The sequence below is a fragment of the Lepisma saccharinum genome, chromosome 17, assembly GCF_977018435.1.
Source record: "Lepisma saccharinum chromosome 17, izLepSacc3.1, whole genome shotgun sequence".
Lineage (NCBI taxonomy): Eukaryota > Metazoa > Arthropoda > Insecta > Zygentoma > Lepismatidae > Lepisma > Lepisma saccharinum.
The window spans coordinates 68,504,800-68,524,501 of NC_139245.1; positions in this window are offsets into that span (position 1 = coordinate 68,504,800).

The window sequence follows — 19,702 nt, forward strand, 5'->3', positions numbered from 1 at the left end:
AGCTTCACTGTGTGGTCTCCTCTCGAAGGCGGTTTTCATTCAACAGAAGAAAGAGGATACACAAAAATAATTGTGTTATAGGATTTCTTTTCCACCAGTTGAAATAATAATGTGCGCACTTGAGAGGCGATTGCCAAGTTTATGTTTTATTTTTCATTACTGGGTTTTCTCCTTCATGGCGCGTGATTCTTATACCCTCGACTGTTAAATAAAATTTTCTTATGTGGGCTTTGGTTCCACTTCTCTTTGGCTTTGTCCTATTTGGAACTGATAAAGCTATTGAGTGGTGGCACCGCGGCCCTTTCATCGATAATACAATGTATTAGTCCAGAAGTTAAAATTCGTTAATATTGCAAGTTTTTAAAATCTTGAAGGGAAACACTCCCATTCTTGGTGTTCTTGGTTAAATTTTTCTGGTTTTATATTTTGATGTAGGGAATTCATGTCAATGCTTTTATGTAAGAAAATTATATTTTTAAAATGATACGTAAGCCGTTTCTTTTAAGGAAAAGAAGTTCCTTGTGTAATTTCATTTTCATTGGATATTGTTGAAGTTGTCATGCTGTAACCAAATGTGCAGGCGAGTGGGAAGTAACTTGTTTCCCTCCCACTCCACCGACTGAAATTTGAGATACCTGGGACGTTGATAACTTTCATTTGCTTGTTTGCTGTCTGAGACGAAGGTTGTCAAGTTTCCGATTGCAGTGTTTGTAAATCTGTACTGTGATATACTGTAGGATAAAATTGATCCTTACTTATGAAATAGAAGCAAATGGTACGTATATTTAGCAGGGATTCATCAGATGTGAATAGATTTTTGCGTTATTTACTTTCGTTTATGTTTAAATGTAGTTTTATCAAAATTTTCAGTATGTTATTTTAAAAGGAAATGTGTTGGGACCTCTTTGGAGGTGAGCTCATTACAGTGATTAACGTTAAAACTCACTGGGTGGTCTCCTCTCGAGAGCGGATCTCATTTTTGTCAACACCCGAGTAATTGTATCTTGCCGAATTACGATTGTTGTTTGTGGCGTGCTGAAAATTTTTCTTTGGCGAACGTTAAGCAAGAATTCATGGCACACACCTGAGGGGAGAAATCCGAGTTTAATGTTTACATTGTTCATTACTGGGTTTTCTCCTCCATGGTGCGTTACCTTCAAATATACAAGTTTGCCAGATTGCAAATATTTTTATATGTTTCGTGCTTTATAATTTCGGTTATCCGTTAATACTATATTATGGTGCCAGTTGAAATATAAGTTCACGGAATCTTCTTCGAGGTGAGATCATGACGGTGATGTAAATTTAACTTCACTGGGTGGTGTCCTCTCGAAGGCGGTTTTCATTCAACAGAAGAAAGAGGATACACAGAAATAATTGTGTTCTAGGATTTCTTTTCCACCAGTTGAAATAATAATGTGCGCACTTGAGAGGCGATTGCCAAGTTTATGTTTTATTTTTCATTACTGGGTTTTCTCCTTCATGGCGCGTGATGCTTATACCCTCGACTGTTAAGAAATAAAATGTTCTTATGTGGGCTTTGGTTCCACTTCTCTTTGGTTTGTCCTATTTGGAACTGATAAAGCTATTGAGTGGTGGCACCGCGGCCCTTCCATCGATAATACAATGTATTAGTCCAGAAGTTAAAATTCATTAATATTGCAAGTTTTTAAAATCTTGAAGGGAAACACTCCCATTCTTGGTGTTCGTGGTTAATTTTTCTGGTTTACTATTTTGGATGTAGGGAATTCATGTCAATGCTTTTATGTAAGAAAATTATATTTTTAAAATGATACGTAAGCCGTTTCTTTTAAGGAAAAGAAGTTCCTTGTGTAATTTCATTTTCATTGGATATTGTTGAAGTTGTCATGCTGTAACCAAATGTGCAGGCGAGTGGGAAGTAACTTGTTTCCCTCCCACTCCACCGACTGAAATTTGAGACACCTGGGACGTTGATAACTTTCATTTGCTTGTTTGCTTTCTGAGACGAAGGTTGTCAAGATTCCGATTGCAGTGTTTGTAAATCTGTACTGTGATATAGTGTAGGATAAAGTTGATCCTTACTTATGAAATAGACGAAAATGGTACGTATATTTAGTAGGGATTCATCAGATGTGGATAGATTTTTGCCTTATTTACTTTCGTTTATGTTTAAATGTAGTTTTATCAAAATTTTCAGTATGTTATTTTAAAGGGAAATGTGTTGGGACCTCTTTGGAGGCGAGCTCATTACAGTGATTAACATTAAAACTCACTGGGTGGTCTCCTTTCGAGAGCGGATCTCATTTTTGTCAACACCCGAGTAATTGTATCTTGCCGAATTACGATTGTTGTTTGTGGCGTGCTGAAAATTTTTCTTTGCGAACGTTAAGCAAGAATTCATGGCACACACCTGAGGGGAGAAATCCGAGTTTAATGTTTACATTGTTCATTACTGGGTTTTCTCCTCCATGGTGCGTTACCTTCAAATATACAAGTTTGCCAGATTGCAAATATTTTTATGTTTCGTGCTTTATAATTTCGGTTATCCGTTAATACTATATTATGGTGCCAGTTGAAATATAAGTTCACGGAATCTTCTTCGAGGTGAGATCATGACGGTGATGTAAATTTAACTTCACTGGGTGGTCTCCTCTCGAAGGCGGTTTTCATTCAACAGAAGAAAGAGGATACACAGAAATAATTGTGTTCTAGGATTTCTTTGCCACCAGTTGAAATAATAATGTGCGCACTTGAGAGGCGATTGCCAAGTTTATGTTTTATTTTTCATTACTGGGTTTTCTCCTTCATGGCGCGTGATGCTTATACCCTCGACTGTTAAATAAAATTTTCTTATGTGGGCTTTGGTTCCACTTCTCTTTGGCTTTGTCCTATTTGGAACTGATAAAGCTATTGAGTGGTGGCACCGCGGCCCTTTCATCGATAATAGAATGTATTAGTCCAGAAGTTAAAATTCGTTAATATTGCAAGTTTTTAAAATCTTGAAGGGAAACACTCCCATTCTTGGTGTTCGTGGTTAAATTTTTCTGGTTTACTATTTTGGATGTAGTGAATTCATGTCAATGCTTTTATGTAAGAAAATTATATTTTTAAAATGTTACGTAAGCCGTTTCTTTTAAGGAAAAGAAGTTCCTTGTGTAATTTCATTTTCATTGGATATTGTTGAAGTTGTCATGCTGTAACCAAATGTGCAGGCGAGTGGGAAGTAACTTGTTTCCCTCCCACTCCACCGACTGAAATTTGAGACACCTGGGACGTTGATAACTTTCATTTGCTTGTTTGCTTTCTGAGACGAAGGTTGTCAAGATTCCGATTGCAGTGTTTGTAAATCTGTACTGTGATATAGTGTAGGATAAAGTTGATCCTTACTTATGAAATAGACGAAAATGGTACGTATATTTAGTAGGGATTCATCAGATGTGGATAGATTTTTGCCTTATTTACTTTCGTTTATGTTTAAATGTAGTTTTATCAAAATTTTCAGTATGTTATTTTAAAAGGAAATGTGTTGGGACCTCTTTGGAGGCGAGCTCATTACAGTGATTAACATTAAAACTCACTGGGTGGTCTCCTTTCGAGAGCGGATCTCATTTTTGTCAACACCCGAGTAATTGTATCTTGCCGAATTACGATTGTTGTTTGTGGCGTGCTGAAAATTTTTCTTTGGCGAACGTTAAGCAAGAATTCATGGCACACACCTGAGGGGGGAAATCCGAGTTTAATGTTTACATTGTTCATTACTGGGTTTTCTCCTCCATGGTGCGTTACCTTCAAATATACAAGTTTGCCAGATTGCAAATATTTTTATGTTTCGTGCTTTATAATTTCGGTTATCCGTTAATACTATATTATGGTGCCAGTTGAAATATAAGTTCACGGAATCTCCTTCGAGGTGAGATCATGACGGTGATGTAAATTTTAGCTTCACTGGGTGGTCTCCTCTCGAAGGCGGTTTTCATTCAACAGAAGAGAGAGGATACACAAAAATAATTGTGTTCTAGGATTTCTTTTCCACCAGTTGAAATAATAATGTGCGCACTTGAGAGGCGATTGCCAAGTTTATGTTTTATTTTTCATTACTGGGTTTTCTCCTTCATGGCGCGTGATGCTTATACCCTCGACTGTTAAGAAATAAAATTTTCTTATGTAGGCTTTGGTTCCACTTCTCTTTGGCTTTGTCCTATTTGGAACTGATAAAGCTATTGAGTGGTGGCACCGCGGCCCTTCCATCGATAATACAATGTATTAGTCCAGAAGTTAAAATTCGTTAATATTGCAAGTTTTTAAAATCTTGAAGGGAAACACTCCCATTCTTGGTGTTCGTGGTTAAATTTTTCTGGTTTACTATTTTGGATGTAGTGAATTCATGTCAATGCTTTTATGTAAGAAAATTATATTTTTAAAATGTTACGTAAGCCGTTTCTTTTAAGGAAAAGAAGTTCCTTGTGTAATTTCATTTTTTAATTGGATATTGTTGAAGTTGTCATGCTGTAACCAAATGTGCAGGCGAGTGGGAAGTAACTTGTTTCCCTCCCACTCCACCGACTGAAATTTGAGACACCTGGGACGTTGATAACTTTCATATGCTTGTTTGCTTTCTGAGACGAAGGTTGGCAAGTTTCCGATTGCAGTGTTTGTAAATCTGTACTGTGATATAATGTAGGATAAAGTTGATCCTTACTTATGAAATAGACGAATATGGTACGTATATTTAGTAGGGATTCATCAGATGTGGATAGATTTTTGCGTTATTTACTTTCGTTTATGTTTAAATGTAGTTTTATCAAAATTTTCAGTATGTTATTTTAAAAGGAAATGTGTTGGGACTTCTTTGGAGGCGAGCTCATTACAGTGATTAACATTAAAACTCACTGGGTGGTCTCCTCGAGAGCGGATCTCATTTTTGTCAACACCCGAGTAATTGTATCTTGCCGAATTACGATTGTTGTTTGTGACGTGCTGAAAATTTTTCTTTGGCGAACGTTAAGCAAGAATTCATGGCACACACCTGAGGGGAGAAATCCGAGTTTAATGTTTACATTGTTCATTACTGGGTTTTCTCCTCCATGGTGCGTTACCTTCAAATATACAAGTTTGCCAGATTGCAAATATTTTTATATGTTTCGTGCTTTATAATTTCGGTTATCCGTTAATACTATATTATGGTGCCAGTTGAAATATAAGTTCACGGAATCTCCTTCGAGGTGAGATCATGACGGTGATGTAAATTTTAGCTTCACTGTGTGGTCTCCTCTCGAAGGCGGTTTTCATTCAACAGAAGAAAGAGGATACACAAAAATAATTGTGTTCTAGGATTTCTTTTCCACCAGTTGAAATAATAATGTGCGCACTTGAGAGGCGATTGCCAAGTTTATGTTTTATTTTTCATTACTGGGTTTTCTCCTTCATGGCGCGTGATTCTTATACCCTCGACTGTTAAATAAAATTTTCTTATGTGGGCTTTGGTTCCACTTCTCTTTGGCTTTGTCCTATTTGGAACTGATAAAGCTATTGAGTGGTGGCACCGCGGCCCTTTCATCGATAATACAATGTATTAGTCCAGAAGTTAAAATTCGTTAATATTGCAAGTTTTTAAAATCTTGAAGGGAAACACTCCCATTCTTGGTGTTCTTGGTTAAATTTTTCTGGTTTTATATTTTGATGTAGGGAATTCATGTCAATGCTTTTATGTAAGAAAATTATATTTTTAAAATGATACGTAAGCCGTTTCTTTTAAGGAAAAGAAGTTCCTTGTGTAATTTCATTTTCATTGGATATTGTTGAAGTTGTCATGCTGTAACCAAATGTGCAGGCGAGTGGGAAGTAACTTGTTTCCCTCCCACTCCACCGACTGAAATTTGAGATACCTGGGACGTTGATAACTTTCATTTGCTTGTTTGCTGTCTGAGACGAAGGTTGTCAAGTTTCCGATTGCAGTGTTTGTAAATCTGTACTGTGATATAGTGTAGGATAAAATTGATCCTTACTTATGAAATAGAAGCAAATGGTACGTATATTTAGCAGGGATTCATCAGATGTGAATAGATTTTTGCGTTATTTACTTTCGTTTATGTTTAAATGTAGTTTTATCAAAATTTTCAGTATGTTATTTTAAAAGGAAATGTGTTGGGACCTCTTTGGAGGTGAGCTCATTACAGTGATTAACGTTAAAACTCACTGGGTGGTCTCCTCTCGAGAGCGGATCTCATTTTTGTCAACACCCGAGTAATTGTATCTTGCCGAATTACGATTGTTGTTTGTGGCGTGCTGAAAATTTTTCTTTGGCGAACGTTAAGCAAGAATTCATGGCACACACCTGAGGGGAGAAATCCGAGTTTAATGTTTACATTGTTCATTACTGGGTTTTCTCCTCCATGGTGCTTTACCTTCAAATATACAAGTTTGCCAGATTGCAAATATTTTTATATGTTTCGTGCTTTATAATTTCGGTTATCCGTTAATACTATATTATGGTGCCAGTTGAAATATAAGTTCACGGAATCTTCTTCGAGGTGAGATCATGACGGTGATGTAAATTTAACTTCACTGGGTGGTGTCCTCTCGAAGGCGGTTTTCATTCAACAGAAGAAAGAGGACACACGGAAATAATTGTGTTCTAGGATTTCTTTTCCACCAGTTGAAATAATAATGTGCGCACTTGAGAGGCGATTGCCAAGTTTATGTTTTATTTTTCATTACTGGGTTTTCTCCTTCATGGCGCGTGATGCTTATACCCTCGACTGTTAAGAAATAAAATGTTCTTATGTGGGCTTTGGTTCCACTTCTCTTTGGTTTGTCCTATTTGGAACTGATAAAGCTATTGAGTGGTGGCACCGCGGCCCTTCCATCGATAATACAATGTATTAGTCCAGAAGTTAAAATTCATTAATATTGCAAGTTTTTAAAATCTTGAAGGGAAACACTCCCATTCTTGGTGTTCGTGGTTAATTTTTCTGGTTTACTATTTTGGATGTAGGGAATTCATGTCAATGCTTTTATGTAAGAAAATTATATTTTTAAAATGATACGTAAGCCGTTTCTTTTAAGGAAAAGAAGTTCCTTGTGTAATTTCATTTTCATTGGATATTGTTGAAGTTGTCATGCTGTAACCAAATGTGCAGGCGAGTGGGAAGTAACTTGTTTCCCTCCCACTCCACCGACTGAAATTTGAGACACCTGGGACGTTGATAACTTTCATTTGCTTGTTTGCTTTCTGAGACGAAGGTTGTCAAGATTCCGATTGCAGTGTTTGTAAATCTGTACTGTGATATAGTGTAGGATAAAGTTGATCCTTACTTATGAAATAGACGAAAATGGTACGTATATTTAGTAGGGATTCATCAGATGTGGATAGATTTTTGCCTTATTTACTTTCGTTTATGTTTAAATGTAGTTTTATCAAAATTTTCAGTATGTTATTTTAAAGGGAAATGTGTTGGGACCTCTTTGGAGGCGAGCTCATTACAGTGATTAACATTAAAACTCACTGGGTGGTCTCCTTTCGAGAGCGGATCTCATTTTTGTCAACACCCGAGTAATTGTATCTTGCCGAATTACGATTGTTGTTTGTGGCGTGCTGAAAATTTTTCTTTGCGAACGTTAAGCAAGAATTCATGGCACACACCTGAGGGGAGAAATCCGAGTTTAATGTTTACATTGTTCATTACTGGGTTTTCTCCTCCATGGTGCGTTACCTTCAAATATACAAGTTTGCCAGATTGCAAATATTTTTATGTTTCGTGCTTTATAATTTCGGTTATCCGTTAATACTATATTATGGTGCCAGTTGAAATATAAGTTCACGGAATCTTCTTCGAGGTGAGATCATGACGGTGATGTAAATTTAACTTCACTGGGTGGTCTCCTCTCGAAGGCGGTTTTCATTCAACAGAAGAAAGAGGATACACAGAAATAATTGTGTTCTAGGATTTCTTTGCCACCAGTTGAAATAATAATGTGCGCACTTGAGAGGCGATTGCCAAGTTTATGTTTTATTTTTCATTACTGGGTTTTCTCCTTCATGGCGCGTGATGCTTATACCCTCGACTGTTAAATAAAATTTTCTTATGTGGGCTTTGGTTCCACTTCTCTTTGGCTTTGTCCTATTTGGAACTGATAAAGCTATTGAGTGGTGGCACCGCGGCCCTTTCATCGATAATAGAATGTATTAGTCCAGAAGTTAAAATTCGTTAATATTGCAAGTTTTTAAAATCTTGAAGGGAAACACTCCCATTCTTGGTGTTCGTGGTTAAATTTTTCTGGTTTACTATTTTGGATGTAGTGAATTCATGTCAATGCTTTTATGTAAGAAAATTATATTTTTAAAATGTTACGTAAGCCGTTTCTTTTAAGGAAAAGAAGTTCCTTGTGTAATTTCATTTTCATTGGATATTGTTGAAGTTGTCATGCTGTAACCAAATGTGCAGGCGAGTGGGAAGTAACTTGTTTCCCTCCCACTCCACCGACTGAAATTTGAGACACCTGGGACGTTGATAACTTTCATTTGCTTGTTTGCTTTCTGAGACGAAGGTTGTCAAGATTCCGATTGCAGTGTTTGTAAATCTGTACTGTGATATAGTGTAGGATAAAGTTGATCCTTACTTATGAAATAGACGAAAATGGTACGTATATTTAGTAGGGATTCATCAGATGTGGATAGATTTTTGCCTTATTTACTTTCGTTTATGTTTAAATGTAGTTTTATCAAAATTTTCAGTATGTTATTTTAAAAGGAAATGTGTTGGGACCTCTTTGGAGGCGAGCTCATTACAGTGATTAACATTAAAACTCACTGGGTGGTCTCCTTTCGAGAGCGGATCTCATTTTTGTCAACACCCGAGTAATTGTATCTTGCCGAATTACGATTGTTGTTTGTGGCGTGCTGAAAATTTTTCTTTGGCGAACGTTAAGCAAGAATTCATGGCACACACCTGAGGGGAGAAATCCGAGTTTAATGTTTACATTGTTCATTACTGGGTTTTCTCCTCCATGGTGCGTTACCTTCAAATATACAAGTTTGCCAGATTGCAAATATTTTTATGTTTCGTGCTTTATAATTTCGGTTATCCGTTAATACTATATTATGGTGCCAGTTGAAATATAAGTTCACGGAATCTCCTTCGAGGTGAGATCATGACGGTGATGTAAATTTTAGCTTCACTGGGTGGTCTCCTCTCGAAGGCGGTTTTCATTCAACAGAAGAGAGAGGATACACAAAAATAATTGTGTTCTAGGATTTCTTTTCCACCAGTTGAAATAATAATGTGCGCACTTGAGAGGCGATTGCCAAGTTTATGTTTTATTTTAGATTACTGGGTTTTCTCCTTCATGGCGCGTGATGCTTATACCCTCGACTGTTAAGAAATAAAATTTTCTTATGTAGGCTTTGGTTCCACTTCTCTTTGGCTTTGTCCTATTTGGAACTGATAAAGCTATTGAGTGGTGGCACCGCGGCCCTTCCATCGATAATACAATGTATTAGTCCAGAAGTTAAAATTCGTTAATATTGCAAGTTTTTAAAATCTTGAAGGGAAACACTCCCATTCTTGGTGTTCGTGGTTAAATTTTTCTGGTTTACTATTTTGGATGTAGGGAATTCATGTCAATGCTTTTATGTAAGAAAATTATATTTTTAAAATGATACGTAAGCCGTTTCTTTTAAGGAAAAGAAGTTCCTTGTGTAATTTCATTTTCATTGGATATTGTTGAAGTTGTCATGCTGTAACCAAATGTGCAGGCGAGTGGGAAGTAACTTGCTTCCCTCCCACTCCACCGACTGAAATTTGAGACACCTGGGACGTTGATAACTTTCATTTGCTTGTTTGCTTTCTGAGACGAAGGTTGGCAAGTTTCCGATTGCAGTGTTTGTAAATCTGTACTGTGATATAGTGTAGGATAAAGTTGATCCTTACTTATGAAATAGACGAAAATGGTACGTATATTTAGTAGGGATTCATCAGATGTGGATAGATTTTTGCGTTATTTACTTTCGTTTATGTTTAAATGTAGTTTTATCAAAATTTTCAGTATGTCATTTTAAAAGGAAATGTGTTGGGACCTCTTTGGAGGCGAGCTCATTACAGTGATTAACATTAAAACTCACTGGGTGGTCTCCTCTCGAAAGCGGATCTCATTTTTGTCAACACCCGAGTAATTGTATCTTGCCGAATTACGATTGTTGTTTGTGGCGTGCTGAAAATTTTTCTTTGCGAACGTTAAGCAAGAATTCATGGCACACACCTGAGGGGAGAAATCCGAGTTTAATGTTTACATTGTTCATTACTGGGTTTTCTCCTCCATGGTGCGTTACCTTCAAATATACAAGTTTGCCAGATTGCAAATATTTTTATATGTTTCGTGCTTTATAATTTCGGTTATCCGTTAATACTATATTATGGTGCCAGTTGAAATATAAGTTCACGGAATCTTCTTCGAGGTGAGATCATGACGGTGATGTAAATTTAACTTCACTGGGTGGTGTCCTCTCGAAGGCGGTTTTCATTCAACAGAAGAAAGAGGATACACAGAAATAATTGTGTTCTAGGATTTCTTTTCCACCAGTTGAAATAATAATGTGCGCACTTGAGAGGCGATTGCCAAGTTTATGTTTTATTTTTCATTACTGGGTTTTCTCCTTCATGGCGCGTGATGCTTATACCCTCGACTGTTAAACAATTTTTTCTTATGTGGGCTTTGGTTCCACTTCTCTTTGGTTTGTCCTATTTGGAACTGATAAAGCTATTGAGTGGTGGCACCGCGGCCCTTCCATCGATAATACAATGTATTAGTCCAGAAGTTAAAATTCATTAATATTGCAAGTTTTTAAAATCTTGAAGGGAAACACTCCCATTCTTGGTGTTCGTGGTTAATTTTTCTGGTTTACTATTTTGGATGTAGGGAATTCATGTCAATGCTTTTATGTAAGAAAATTATATTTTTAAAATGATACGTAAGCCGTTTCTTTTAAGGAAAAGAAGTTCCTTGTGTAATTTCATTTTCATTGGATATTGTTGAAGTTGTCATGCTGTAACCAAATGTGCAGGCGAGTGGGAAGTAACTTGCTTCCCTCCCACTCCACCGACTGAAATTTGAGACACCTGGGACGTTGATAACTTTCATTTGCTTGTTTGCTTTCTGAGACGAAGGTTGGCAAGTTTCCGATTGCAGTGTTTGTAAATCTGTACTGTGATATAGTGTAGGATAAAGTTGATCCTTACTTATGAAATAGACGAAAATGGTACGTATATTTAGTAGGGATTCATCAGATGTGGATAGATTTTTGCGTTATTTACTTTCGTATATGTTTAAATGTAGTTTTATCAAAATTTTCAGTATGTTATTTTAAAGGGAAATGTGTTGGGACCTCTTTGGAGGCGAGCTCATTACAGTGATTAACATTAAAACTCACTGGGTGGTCTCCTCTCGAGAGCGGATCTCATTTTTGTCAACACCCGAGTAATTGTATCTTGCCGAATTACGATTGTTGTTTGTGGCGTGCTGAAAATTTTTCTTTGGCGAACGTTAAGCAAGAATTCATGGCACACACCTGAGGGGAGAAATCCGAGTTTAATGTTTACATTGTTCATTACTGGGTTTTCTCCTCCATGGTGCGTTACCTTCAAATATACAAGTTTGCCAGATTGCAAATATTTTTATATGTTTCGTGCTTTATAATTTCGGTTATCCGTTAATACTATATTATGGTGCCAGTTGAAATATAAGTTCACGGAATCTTCTTCGAGGTGAGATCATGACGGTGATGTAAATTTTAGCTTCACTGTGTGGTCTCCTCTCGAAGGCGGTTTTCATTCAACAGAAGAAAGAGGATACACAGAAATAATTGTGTTCTAGGATTTCTTTGCCACCAGTTGAAATAATAATGTGCGCACTTGAGAGGCGATTGCCAAGTTTATGTTTTATTTTTCATTACTGGGTTTTCCCCTTCATGGCGCGTGATGCTTATACCCTCGACTGTTAAATAAAATTTTCTTATGTGGGCTTTGGTTCCACTTCTCTTTGGCTTTGTCCTATTTGGAACTGATAAAGCTATTGAGTGGTGGCACCGCGGCCCTTTCATCGATAATACAATGTATTAGTCCAGAAGTTAAAATTCGTTAATATTGCAAGTTTTTAAAATCTTGAAGGGAAACACTCCCATTCTTGGTGTTCTTGGTTAAATTTTTCTGGTTTACTATTTTGGATGTAGTGAATTCATGTCAATGCTTTTATGTAAGAAAATTATATTTTTAAAATGTTACGTAAGCCGTTTCTTTTAAGGAAAAGAAGTTCCTTGTGTAATTTCATTTTCATTGGATATTGTTGAAGTTGTCATGCTGTAACCAAATGTGCAGGCGAGTGGGAAGTAACTTGTTTCCCTCCCACTCCACCGACTGAAATTTGAGACACCTGGGACGTTGATAACTTTCATTTGCTTGTTTGCTTTCTGAGACGAAGGTTGTCAAGATTCCGATTGCAGTGTTTGTAAATCTGTACTGTGATATAGTGTAGGATAAAGTTGATCCTTACTTATGAAATAGACGAAAATGGTACGTATATTTAGTAGGGATTCATCAGATGTGGATAGATTTTTGCCTTATTTACTTTCGTTTATGTTTAAATGTAGTTTTATCAAAATTTTCAGTATGTTATTTTAAAGGGAAATGTGTTGGGACCTCTTTGGAGGCGAGCTCATTACAGTGATTAACATTAAAACTCACTGGGTGGTCTCCTTTCGAGAGCGGATCTCATTTTTGTCAACACCCGAGTAATTGTATCTTGCCGAATTACGATTGTTGTTTGTGGCGTGCTGAAAATTTTTCTTTGCGAACGTTAAGCAAGAATTCATGGCACACACCTGAGGGGAGAAATCCGAGTTTAATGTTTACATTGTTCATTACTGGGTTTTCTCCTCCATGGTGCGTTACCTTCAAATATACAAGTTTGCCAGATTGCAAATATTTTTATGTTTCGTGCTTTATAATTTTGGTTATCCGTTAATACTATATTATGGTGCCAGTTGAAATATAAGTTCACGGAATCTTCTTCGAGGTGAGATCATGACGGTGATGTAAATTTAACTTCACTGGGTGGTCTCCTCTCGAAGGCGGTTTTCATTCAACAGAAGAAAGAGGATACACAGAAATAATTGTGTTCTAGGATTTCTTTGCCACCAGTTGAAATAATAATGTGCGCACTTGAGAGGCGATTGCCAAGTTTATGTTTTATTTTTCATTACTGGGTTTTCTCCTTCATGGCGCGTGATGCTTATACCCTCGACTGTTAAATAAAATTTTCTTATGTGGGCTTTGGTTCCACTTCTCTTTGGCTTTGTCCTATTTGGAACTGATAAAGCTATTGAGTGGTGGCACCGCGGCCCTTTCATCGATAATAGATTGTATTAGTCCAGAAGTTAAAATTCGTTAATATTGCAAGTTTTTAAAATCTTGAAGGGAAACACTCCCATTCTTGGTGTTCGTGGTTAAATTTTTCTGGTTTACTATTTTGGATGTAGTGAATTCATGTCAATGCTTTTATGTAAGAAAATTATATTTTTAAAATGTTATGTAAGCCGTTTCTTTTAAGGAAAAGAAGTTCCTTGTGTAATTTCATCTTCATTGGATATTGTTGAAGTTGTCATGCTGTAACCAAATGTGCAGGCGAGTGGGAAGTAACTTGTTTCCCTCCCACTCCACCGACTGAAATTTGAGACACCTGGGACGTTGATAACTTTCATTTGCTTGTTTGCTTTCTGAGACGAAGGTTGTCAAGATTCCGATTGCAGTGTTTGTAAATCTGTACTGTGATATAGTGTAGGATAAAGTTGATCCTTACTTATGAAATAGACGAAAATGGTACGTATATTTAGTAGGGATTCATCAGATGTGGATAGATTTTTGCCTTATTTACTTTCGTTTATGTTTAAATGTAGTTTTATCAAAATTTTCAGTATGTTATTTTAAAAGGAAATGTGTTGGGACCTCTTTGGAGGCGAGCTCATTACAGTGATTAACATTAAAACTCACTGGGTGGTCTCCTTTCGAGAGCGGATCTCATTTTTGTCAACACCCGAGTAATTGTATCTTGCCGAATTACGATTGTTGTTTGTGGCGTGCTGAAAATTTTTCTTTGCGAACGTTAAGCAAGAATTCATGGCACACACCTGAGGGGAGAAATCCGAGTTTAATGTTTACATTGTTCATTACTGGGTTTTCTCCTCCATGGTGCGTTACCTTCAAATATACAAGTTTGCCAGATTGCAAATATTTTTATGTTTCGTGCTTTATAATTTCGGTTATCCGTTAATACTATATTATGGTGCCAGTTGAAATATAAGTTCACGGAATCTTCTTCGAGGTGAGATCATGACGGTGATGTAAATTTAACTTCACTGGGTGGTCTCCTCTCGAAGGCGGTTTTCATTCAACAGAAGAAAGAGGATACACAGAAATAATTGTGTTCTAGGATTTCTTTTCCACCAGTTGAAATAATAATGTGCGCACTTGAGAGGCGATTGCCAAGTATTGTTTTATTTTTCATTACTGGGTTTTCTCCTTCATGGCGCGTGATGCTTATACCCTCGACTGTTAAATAAAATTTTCTTATGTGGGCTTTGGTTCCACTTCTCTTTGGCTTTGTCCTATTTGGAACTGATAAAGCTATTGAGTGGTGGCACCTCGGCCCTTTCATCGATAATACAATGTATTAGTCCAGAAGTTAAAATTCGTTAATATTGCAAGTTTTTAAAATCTTGAAGGGAAACACTCCCATTCTTGGTGTTCGTGGTTAAATTTTTCTGGTTTACTATTTTGGATGTAGTGAATTCATGTCAATGCTTTTATGTAAGAAAATTATATTTTTAAAATGATACGTAAGCCGTTTCTTTTAAGGAAAAGAAGTTCCTTGTGTAATTTCATTTTCATTGGATATTGTTGAAGTTGTCATGCTGTAACCAAATGTGCAGGCGAGTGGGAAGTAACTTGCTTCCCTCCCACTCCACCGACTGAAATTTGAGACACCTGGGACGTTGATAACTTTCATTTGCTTGTTTGCTTTCTGAGACGAAGGTTGGCAAGTTTCCGATTGCAGTGTTTGTAAATCTGTACTGTGATATAGTGTAGGATAAAGTTGATCCTTACTTATGAAATAGACGAAAATGGTACGTATATTTAGTAGGGATTCATCAGATGTGGATAGATTTTTGCGTTATTTACTTTCGTTTATGTTTAAATGTAGTTTTATCAAAATTTTCAGTATGTTATTTTAAAGGGAAATGTGTTGGGACCTCTTTGGAGGCGAGCTCATTACAGTGATTAACATTAAAACTCACTGGGTGGTCTCCTCTCGAGAGCGGATCTCATTTTTGTCAACACCCGAGTAATTGTATCTTGCCGAATTACGATTGTTGTTTGTGGCGTGCTGAAAATTTTTCTTTGGCGAACGTTAAGCAAGAATTCATGGCACACACCTGAGGGGAGAAATCCGAGTTTAATGTTTACATTGTTCATTACTGGGTTTTCTCCTCCATGGTGCGTTACCTTCAAATATACAAGTTTGCCAGATTGCAAATATTTTTATATGTTTCGTGCTTTATAATTTCGGTTATCCGTTAATACTATATTATGGTGCCAGTTGAAATGTAAGTTCACGGAATCTCCTTCGAGGTGAGATCATGACGGTGATGTAAATTTTAGCTTCACTGGGTGGTCTCCTCTCGAAGGCGGTTTTCATTCAACAGAAGAAAGAGGATACACAGAAATAATTGTGTTCTAGGATTTCTTTGCCACCAGTTGAAATAATAATGTGCGCACTTGAGAGGCGATTGCCAAGTTTATGTTTTATTTTTCATTACTGGGTTTTCTCCTTCATGGCGCGTGATGCTTATACCCTCGACTGTTAAATAAAATTTTCTTATGTGGGCTTTGGTTCCACTTCTCTTTGGCTTTGTCCTATTTGGAACTGATAAAGCTATTGAGTGGTGGCACCGCGGCCCTTTCATCGATAATAGAATGTATTAGTCCAGAAGTTAAAATTCGTTAATATTGCAAGTTTTTAAAATCTTGAAGGGAAACACTCCCATTCTTGGTGTTCTTGGTTAAATTTTTCTGGTTTTATATTTTGATGTAGGGAATTCATGTCAATGCTTTTATGTAAGAAAATTATATTTTTAAAATGATACGTAAGCCGTTTCTTTTAAGGAAAAGAAGTTCCTTGTGTAATTTCATTTTCATTGGATATTGTTGAAGTTGTCATGCTGTAACCAAATGTGCAGGCGAGTGGGAAGTAACTTGTTTCCCTCCCACTCCACCGACTGAAATTTGAGATACCTGGGACGTTGATAACTTTCATTTGCTTGTTTGCTGTCTGAGACGAAGGTTGTCAAGTTTCCGATTGCAGTGTTTGTAAATCTGTACTGTGATATAGTGTAGGATAAAATTGATCCTTACTTATGAAATAGAAGCAAATGGTACATTTAGCAGGGATTCATCAGATGTGAATAGATTTTTGCGTTATTTACTTTCGTTTATGTTTAAATGTAGTTTTATCAAAATTTTCAGTATGTTATTTTAAAAGGAAATGTGTTGGGACCTCTTTGGAGGTGAGCTCATTACAGTGATTAACATTAAAACTCACTGGGTGGTCTCCTCTCGAGAGCGGATCTCATTTTTGTCAACACCCGAGTAATTGTATCTTGCCGAATTACGATTGTTGTTTGTGGCGTGCTGAAAATTTTTCTTTGGCGAACGTTAAGCAAGAATTCATGGCACACACCTGAGGGGAGAAATCCGAGTTTAATGTTTACATTTTTCATTACTGGGGTTTCTCCTCCATGGTGCGTTACCTTCAAATATACAAGTTTGCCAGATTGCAAATATTTTTATATGTTTCGTGCTTTATAATTTCGGTTATCCGTTAATACTATATTATGGTGCCAGTTGAAATATAAGTTCACGGAATCTCCTTCGAGGTGAGATCATGACGGTGATGTAAATTTTAGCTTCACTGGGTGGTCTCCTCTCGAAGGCGGTTTTCATTCAACAGAAGAGAGAGGATACACAAAAATAATTGTGTTCTAGGATTTCTTTTCCACCAGTTGAAATAATAATGTGCGCACTTGAGAGGCGATTGCCAAGTTTATGTTTTATTTTTCATTACTGGGTTTTCTCCTTCATGGCGCGTGATGCTTATACCCTCGACTGTTAAGAAATAAAATTTTCTTATGTAGGCTTTGGTTCCACTTCTCTTTGGCTTTGTCCTATTTGGAACTGATAAAGCTATTGAGTGGTGGCACCGCGGCCCTTCCATCGATAATACAATGTATTAGTCCAGAAGTTAAAATTCGTTAATATTGCAAGTTTTTAAAATCTTGAAGGGAAACACTCCCATTCTTGGTGTTCGTGGTTAAATTTTTCTGGTTTACTATTTTGGATGTAGGGAATTCATGTCAATGCTTTTATGTAAGAAAATTATATTTTTAAAATGATACGTAAGCCGTTTCTTTTAAGGAAAAGAAGTTCCTTGTGTAATTTCATTTTCATTGGATATTGTTGAAGTTGTCATGCTGTAACCAAATGTGCAGGCGAGTGGGAAGTAACTTGCTTCCCTCCCACTCCACCGACTGAAATTTGAGACACCTGGGACGTTGATAACTTTCATTTGCTTGTTTGCTTTCTGAGACGAAGGTTGGCAAGTTTCCGATTGCAGTGTTTGTAAATCTGTACTGTGATATAGTGTAGGATAAAGTTGATCCTTACTTATGAAATAGACGAAAATGGTACGTATATTTAGTAGGGATTCATCAGATGTGGATAGATTTTTGCGTTATTTACTTTCGTTTATGTTTAAATGTAGTTTTATCAAAATTTTCAGTATGTCATTTTAAAAGGAAATGTGTTGGGACCTCTTTGGAGGCGAGCTCATTACAGTGATTAACATTAAAACTCACTGGGTGGTCTCCTCTCGAAAGCGGATCTCATTTTTGTCAACACCCGAGTAATTGTATCTTGCCGAATTACGATTTTTGTTTGTGGCGTGCTGAAAATTTTTCTTTGGCGAACGTTAAGCAAGAATTCATGGCACACACCTGAGGGGAGAAATCCGAGTTTAATGTTTACATTGTTCATTACTGGGTTTTCTCCTCCATGGTGCGTTACCTTCAAATATACAAGTTTGCCAGATTGCAAATATTTTTATATGTTTCGTGCTTTATAATTTCGGTTATCCGTTAATACTATATTATGGTGCCAGTTGAAATATAAGTTCACGGAATCTTCTTCGAGGTGAGATCATGACGGTGATGTAAATTTAACTTCACTGGGTGGTGTCCTCTCGAAGGCGGTTTTCATTCAACAGAAGAAAGAGGATACACAGAAATAATTGTGTTCTAGGATTTCTTTTCCACCAGTTGAAATAATAATGTGCGCACTTGAGAGGCGATTGCCAAGTTTATGTTTTATTTTTCATTACTGGGTTTTCTCCTTCATGGCGCGTGATGCTTATACCCTCGACTGTTAAGAAATAAAATGTTCTTATGTGGGCTTTGGTTCCACTTCTCTTTGGTTTGTCCTATTTGGAACTGATAAAGCTATTGAGTGGTGGCACCGCGGCCCTTCCATCGATAATACAATGTATTAGTCCAGAAGTTAAAATTCATTAATATTGCAAGTTTTTAAAATCTTGAAGGGAAACACTCCCATTCTTGGTGTTCGTGGTTAATTTTTCTGGTTTACTATTTTGGATGTAGGGAATTCATGTCAATGCTTTTATGTAAGAAAATTATATTTTTAAAATGATACGTAAGCCGTTTCTTTTAAGGAAAAGAAGTTCCTTGTGTAATTTCATTTTCATTGGATATTGTTGAAGTTGTCATGCTGTAACCAAATGTGCAGGCGAGTGGGAAGTAACTTGCTTCCCTCCCACTCCACCGACTGAAATTTGAGACACCTGGGACGTTGATAACTTTCATTTGCTTGTTTGCTTTCTGAGACGAAGGTTGGCAAGTTTCCGATTGCAGTGTTTGTAAATCTGTACTGTGATATAGTGTAGGATAAAGTTGATCCTTACTTATGAAATAGACGAAAATGGTACGTATATTTAGTAGGGATTCATCAGATGTGGATAGATTTTTGCGTTATTTACTTTCGTATATGTTTAAATGTAGTTTTATCAAAATTTTCAGTATGTTATTTTAAAGGGAAATGTGTTGGGACCTCTTTGGAGGCGAGCTCATTACAGTGATTAACATTAAAACTCACTGGGTGGTCTCCTCTCGAGAGCGGATCTCATTTTTGTCAACACCCGAGTAATTGTATCTTGCCGAATTACGATTGTTGTTTGTGGCGTGCTGAAAATTTTTCTTTGGCGAACGTTAAGCAAGAATTCATGGCACACACCTGAGGGGAGAAATCCGAGTTTAATGTTTACATTGTTCATTACTGGGTTTTCTCCTCCATGGTGCGTTACCTTCAAATATACAAGTTTGCCAGATTGCAAATATTTTTATATGTTTCGTGCTTTATAATTTCGGTTATCCGTTAATACTATATTATGGTGCCAGTTGAAATATAAGTTCACGGAATCTTCTTCGAGGTGAGATCATGACGGTGATGTAAATTTTAGCTTCACTGTGTGGTCTCCTCTCGAAGGCGGTTTTCATTCAACAGAAGAAAGAGGATACACAGAAATAATTGTGTTCTAGGATTTCTTT